This window comes from Cebus imitator, unplaced genomic scaffold (assembly GCF_001604975.1).
Source record: "Cebus imitator isolate Cc_AM_T3 unplaced genomic scaffold, Cebus_imitator-1.0 Scaffold95, whole genome shotgun sequence".
Classification (NCBI taxonomy): domain Eukaryota; kingdom Metazoa; phylum Chordata; class Mammalia; order Primates; family Cebidae; genus Cebus; species Cebus imitator.
In genome coordinates this window covers 3,435,684-3,443,171 of record NW_016107410.1, presented here as the reverse complement: position 1 = coordinate 3,443,171, position 7,488 = coordinate 3,435,684, and positions in this window count along the sequence as shown.

Sequence of the window (7,488 nt, the reverse complement as noted above, 5' to 3'; positions counted from 1 at the left end):
TTTTTGAGATGGAGTCTTGCTCTGTCACCAGGCTGGAGTGCAGTGGCACGATCTCGGCTCACTGCAACCTCCGTCTTCTGGGTTCAAGCGATTTCCCTGCCTCAGCCTCCTGAGCACCTGGGACTACAGGTGCGCACCACCACGTCCGGCTAATTTTTTGTATTTTAGTAGAGATGGGGTTTCACCATAGCCAGGATGGTCTCGATCTCCCGACCTCATGATTTGCCCGCCTGGGCCTCCCAGCACGCTAGGATTACAGGCGTGAGCCACCGCGTCCAGCAGGGGAAGCCTTTTTGATAAACCTTCTAGAAAGATTTTTTCAGGCTTAAAAGAGACTCAAAAAATAAAATAATCATACAATCCAGCAACTACACTTCTGGGTATATCCCCAAAAGAACTAAAAGCAAGGTGTCCAAGAGATATTGGTCATAGCAGCATTATTCACAACAAGCAAAAGGTAGGAGCAACTAAAGCATCCCTTAAAGAATGATACTTTAGTGGTCATTATACAATGGGATATTAGTCAACTTCAAAAGGAAGGAAATTCTGTGCTACAATGTGGATGAACCTTGAGGACATTATGCTACGTGAAATAAGCCAATCACAAAAGAACAAACACTGTATTATTCCACTTATATGAAGCACCTGGAGTAGTCAAGTTTATAGAGGCAGGAAGTTGAAGGGTGCATGCCAGTGTCTGTCAGAGAGAGCCTGGGCTATGGTTTGAATGTTTGTGTTTCTCAAAAATTCACAGTGTTCACAGATGATGGCGGTGATGACTGCACAACAATGTCAATGTATTTCATTCTGCTACTGTACATTTAAAAATGCTTAAGAGGGTAAATGTTATGTTATGCGTATTATACCTTCATTAGAAAAAGATTAGGGGGAGGGTTACTCAAGGAAGGGGAGCACTTGTATTTCATTACACAAGGTGGTAACACTTAGACACTTCGCTATTGTGGGACTGTGAAGGAGCCTCACCTAGAGAGGAAGATAAAAATGATGAGAAAGTGGGAGGGTGGAGAGACCCAGGTTCTTGAAGACCATTGAGTGGCTGTCTTAAGCAACCTGGAGCCTTCTACCTTCAGCCTTTTCATTGTTTAAACTTGTTGAGTAAGATTTTTCATTATCTGTAGGAAAGCATCCCAGCTGATAGAGCATTCAGCAAGTGCTCACTGTTATTACTTTTATATTAGCCATCCTTCTTCAGCCCTGTTCCCACAGGTCTCATTCCTGGCTATTTTCCTGAACTTTGGGCTACTACTTTTCATATTGGTGTGCTTTTGGCTCTCATCCAAATGCCTGGCTTCTGACCGCATGCAGAGGAGAGTGGTAGCTATTGTGTCCCCTGAGGTGGGGGTAAGGGACACTCCATGCAGCCTAGCTCATCTTCTTCTGAAAACATCACACCCTCTTTTTTTGCACAGAGCCCTTTCCACATGGGCCTCCTTTGATCAAATGTGGGCACATGATTCAGGTCTAGTTAATCAATGCCCTTCCAAGGATTCGGCCTGAAACTGTCAGAGAAGAGGCTCTTGTCTCCTGGGGTTTCTACAGATGTGCATCACATAAGCCGGGAGCTGCTAGTACCCCCTAGCCCCCTCTGGCGCATCAGTCCCAGCAGCTGCATGCCAGATTCTGTCAGCTTCTGTCACCACCAGCTGACTTAAAGGGTCCCTTAATGTGGCATCTGCAAACTCCACCCAGCCCAAAGTCTGACCTGGTAAGAACCACACTAGAAGCCCTCACCCCCCCCGTAGAAGCTGGAAACAGCCCATGACTCTGCATCCAGGTCAGCGAGCCTGGGAAGGGTAGGAACTGAGCTGTGGCCTCTGTCATCTCTCAGACCTGTAGTTCCTCCTTCATCCTTTCTGAGGATGACAGGGTAGCACCAGAACTCAGGCACTGGCAGGGAGCCCTGATGCTTTTTTCTGGTTTCTGTGCCTCATTCTTCCCCAGGGATGAACTTTAATATCGATTCTCAAATAGATTCTATAAAATGACAACGAAGACAGACAAAAGCTGGGGGCATTCCACGCAGCCCAGCTCATCTGGTTTCTCACCCCTTGGTCACCAACCCAGGCTGGAGTCAGTCTTCAGATTGTCAAACCCAGTGTAGCTCCCAGGCCTCCCACCTGAAGGCCTCTCAAATGTCTCAGTAATATGGCAACTGCACAACCATTAGGACAAACAAGTGGAAGAAGGATTCAAGTTTTTACTTGAAGCTATGAGCACAATGTAAAATTTCCCTAAGGAATTACCAGTCTCAAGTCGAGAATACCTGTGAGCTCAGGAAAAAATTTCACACTTGACTGCAATTCTTTCATCAATTCCATTAAAATCAGAATAAGCTGAGCACAGTGGCTCATGCCTATAATCCCAGCATTTTGGAAGGCCAGGGGATAAGAACTGCTTGAGCCTAGGAGTTTGAAACCAGCCTGGGCAATGTATTAAGACCCGGTCTCTAAAAAAAAAAAAAAAAAAATTAGCCAGGTATTGTGACATTTGCCTGTAGTCCCAGCTACTTGAGAGGCTGAGGCGGGAGGCTTTTTGTGCCTGTGAGTGCAAGGCTGCAGTGAGCTGTGATCCCGCCATTGCACTCCACCCTGGGCAACAGAGTGAGAGCTTGTCTCAAAATAATAATAAATAAATAAATAAATATTCCATTAAAATCAGAATAGCCATTGCTAACCCTGTTCATTCTATCTTCTGAAAAATAAGGAAAAAATAGAAAAAGGAATTTTTTAAAAAAGAAATCCCAAACAAGAAACAAAGTGAGATCTATCTACTTCTCCCAGTCTCCCCCTGAGTGCCCTGGTGTCAGTCCAAGTCCTCCAAGAAGAGATTTGCTGGAAGAAATCCCTGTGAAGGATAAAGAGAGAGGGAGCCGGTGTACCTGGGGAACGGCTCCAGACCACAATGCCAGTCTGACAGGGGTGAACCAAGAGAGGGAAGGAAGAAAGGGGGGGAAGGAGCCTCACACTGCTGAGCAGCTCTGAGAAAGACTCAGCCAGGCTGGTGCAGAGCCCCAGCATAGAGACAGCCTGGCAGAAGGTCTTGCAATGAGCAGAAAGGCTCCGCTCTAGGCCTCTGCCATGCTTAGTATTGGCTGGAAACAGCCGGAGAAAGGATGGCCTCTGTGAGAACCCTGATGGATCCAAAGGTGCAGCAGCTAATGACTGTCCACCAGCTACCTCCTCGCAGCACGTTCTCTTGGAGCGAGGTCTGAGTGGAGTCCCCTATGGCTGCCACAGCCTCTCCCACACCTCTGTCTCCAGTGAGCCTTCCAGCGCCTGCTGCTGCTTGGTCCCTTCTCTTTACCGATCATAACCTGCCCTGCTCCCTAGTAATCTTGGATGATTAACCATGTCAATAACATCACTGTGGCAAGGGGATGCAGGGGACCCATAAGGATTAATCCATTCAACTTTGATCAAGCACCCACCTACCGTGTGGGGATGCAAAAATACTTAGGCCTATGGCTCGAGAAACTCCAAGTCTAGCCTAGAGATTCTCACCAATGGCTGCACATTACCACCAGCTAGGGGGTTTTCTAAATCAGGGATCAGGTGCTGGGCATGGTGGCTCATGCCTATAATCCCAACACATTGTTAGGCTGAGGGGGACAGATCACTTGAGCCCAGGAGTTTGAGATCAGCCTGGCCAACATAGCGAACCTCAGTCTCTACTAAAAATACAAAAATTAGCTGGGTGCAGTTATGCACATCTGTAATCCCAGCTACTCAGGAGGTTTAGGCAGGAGAATCACTTGAACCTGGAGGTGGAGGTTGCAGTAAGCCAAGATCGTGCCACTGCACTCCAGCCCACGCGACAGAGAGAGACTCTGTCTCAAATCAATCAATCAATCAATCAGATCAGTTAACTATGGCCTGCTGGTCAAGTCCAGCCTGCCACATGCCACATGTTTTTGTATGGCCCACAGCTAAGAATGGTCTTTACATTTTTAAGTGACTGAAAAAAATAAAGAGAAGGAGAATATTTCCTAACTTGAAATGCATATGAAATTTGAATTTCAGCATCCATGCTTGCTGTCTTAAGAGAACACAGCCATGCTTCTTCATTTATGTATCCTCTGTGGCTGCTTTCAAGCTGCCACGGCAACACAGAGACCAGGTGGCCGCAAGCCTAGGATGTTTACTATCTGGCCCATTACAGAAGGCTGCCAAGTCCTGGGTTAAGGCCTTAAAAGTGTCCCTAGAATCCTGCCTCTAGGAGCTTACTGGGACGTTGGCGAGAGTTGTTTTGGAGGCTCCTCAGGTCATATGCAGAAGCCAGACTACACGAAGGGCCCAGGTTCCTGACACACCACATGCCCAGCAAATACTGCATCCCACTGACCAAGAAGAAAGGAAATGATGGATTTCCTGCTGACCATCCTCTGTGTTGTCTGAGTTAAGGAAGGTTTAGTCTTTTAACTAATTTAGAGGAAAAAATGCTGTCTGTGAAGCGCAATGTTTATACTGCTACTTCTCTACAAGTAAATACATCCTTCCTTGTTCCTAGATGATCCTTCAAAGCAGACTCCAGCACTAATTCATTCCTTCTGCCAAATCCCTTAAATATGTCTCATTTCTCTATCTTTCCATCTTTGTGCCTCAAATTCTATCTGAAAACATGTAATCTGAAAAGATTCTTGGACGATATGAGATATTGATGTCACTTTAAGAACTACAACCTCAATTTGTCACCTACATGAAATAAAAGGAAGAGCCTTGTTTGGTTTGAACAAAATAGAGAAACTTGCCCTTGAAAATTTTGTCTAGTTGAAGAGATCAAAAATATACATAAATAATAAATGTATGTGTCATAGAGGCTTAAAATCCACTGTACAAAAATCTAGTATCCACACAAAATTGGAGTGAATGGTGCTGATGACAGAAGGCTCTCAGTTCAGCTTCTTTGTTTTTGGGTTCTCAAAAGGATGTCCAGTTCGAGTCCATGCCGAATCTTCAACTATCCCTTTCATCCCATAATTGCCTGCCTCAGTTTCTTTTGTTTTTCCCAGCAAATGCTTTGGAATTCTCTTCACCACCAAATGTATTTTCTCTTAGTGATAGTGTGTATCTCTATCTCTATCAGCCCTCCTGATAGAGAACTACTTTGTGTTTTCATTTCAGAGATAATCTTAACATTTCAGTTCTTTACTAATTATAACAAGAAAATTTCTCGGCCAGGCACGCTGGCTCATGCCTGTAATCCCAGCAATTTGGGAGGCCGAGGTGGGTGGATCACTTGAGGTCAGGAGTTAGAGACCAGCCTGGCCAAAATTAGCCGGGCATGGTGGTGGGTGACTGTAATCCCAGCTACTTGTGAGGCTGAGGCAGGAGAATTGCTTAAAGCCGGGAGGCAGAGGTTGCAGTGGGCCGAGATCGCTTCACTGTACTCCAGCCTGGGTGACAGAGCAAGACTCCATCTCAAAAATTAAAAAAAAAAGAAAAGAAAAAATTTCTCTCAGCAATTCAAATATTTCCACAGAATGTTATTTTTTTAAGTTAGTGTTTCTCAAACCAGGATCTGAGGATAAATTATTGAGGAGACATAAAAGTTTGCCTTTCTTGTAACCAAACATGAGGTATAATATAAAAATCCATGTTTTGACATATGGATATGGGAATTTGGAAGCATTTGAAGAATCTACCAGTGCCAAGAAACTGGGATGGTTGGACTCCTCAAGGTTTTACTACCTTAATGGTTGACAGTAAATGCTGTGGCTCCACTAAAGCTGTTCACCATGAGCTAGTGGTTACCATGGAAAGAAATGAGAGGTGTTGAAAAACAAGGAAAACATGAGGTACAAACCAGCAGTAGCCATCAACAAGCTCTCCTCTGAACCATGCTGGACTCAAGGTATAGCTGGCGATTAGAAGAGGTTGTCAGACATCATAGTGTCAATAACGCCTTCTACAAGTTGCAGGCAAGGACATTTTTGTAGCCAAGGGGACCTAGCCTGTAAAAAGGGGGAAATGGGGTGCTTTTTAGCAGAAACAATAATACGAAGTACAAAATGGGGAATGGCACAGAGGAAAAATCAATAAAAGGAAGCATTTGTTGAGGATTTTCTCTGTAACAGACACCACCTTAGCACTTTTACATCCATGGTTTTGTTCTCACAACTCTGAAAACTTATTATCTTCATTTTATGATTAGAAAACTAAGGCACAGAGAAATGAAGCGATTGCTCAAAGACAGACAGCTAGCAAGTGTCAGGCAGTGCTGCTACAGCAGAGACACTCAGCTATTAAGCTCCACCGCTTCTCACAAGTAAATCGCTAATGGTATTCAGAAAAAGAGATCTCACTAGCTGGGAAATCAGGGAAGGTTTCATGGGTTATGGGTGACAAAACATTGACAGACATTGAACAGTCAGGAATTAGGAGGTAAACGCATCTATGATAAAGGAGCAAGCATTAAAAAAGGAAAGTGTTTTCTTTCCTGTTTCTTTCAGGTTTCTTTATATGTGGAACCTATCTTCCTAGTACCCATGACAATTCTTCACCCACAGTGAACACTCAGACGGAAGGTGTAGTGCCAATTTGGGCAAAAATAGATCTTGGAAGTATGGAAGGCTCTCATTTGAAAGGAGCTTGGGAGCTTTTGGATCAGCTGTGCCTGAAGCTAGCTAGACTTCCTCTGGCCTTTCCAGTTACCTGAGCCAGTGCATTTTTTTTCTAGTTAAGGTGATTTGAGCTTTGTATTTTCTCACTGGCCACTAAAAGAGTGAAGCATGAAGAATACAGTCTGAAAGCACCCAATTGTGTTTTTAAAAAATCCCACTCCAAAACCTTTGGCAGGGACCAAATCCTCATTCTCCTCCTGCTGGCCCCACCTTCCCTTAAGACGGTGCCAGATAAAGAAAGTTACTTTGGGCGTGACAAGGAGAAAATGTCAGGAATTCCCAGGCAATCCTGTCAATGGCTGGGAAGGGAACAAGCACACCACCCCTTCCTTAGGCCTCTAGAAGCCCTCCCACTAGTGGGGTCCATTTTCCAGCCAGGCCTCCATGCAGGCAGACCCAAGCAGCCACATTCTGGAGAGCAGCTGCAAAGTCAGCCACACTAATGTTCAGTTTGGTACCTAAATTATTTCTTACATAAGTGAAAGGAAAAGATGTGTCCTCTGGGAATATTTTCAGATGCACTCAAGAGAACAAGGCACTTCATGGGATTTGTTAAGAAAATAAATCAAGTTGTAGATTCCATAAACTTTTTAATGAGCTAGTTCTCATAGTGTGATCTTCTGATCACAGCATTAGCAAAACTTAGGAACTTGCTAGAAATGCAAAATCCTGGGCCCTGGCCACCTTTGGTTTAACAAGTGCCCCCAGATGATTTAATGTCCATTTTAGAGAGTTTGAGAGCTCCCAAGAAAAATTTGTAAGAGTTGTGGTTTACTCCATTCATTCTATAAAAATGTCTTTGGTTTGCTATGCTCTACGATTTAAAACAATTTAAGGCTGGAGCTGGT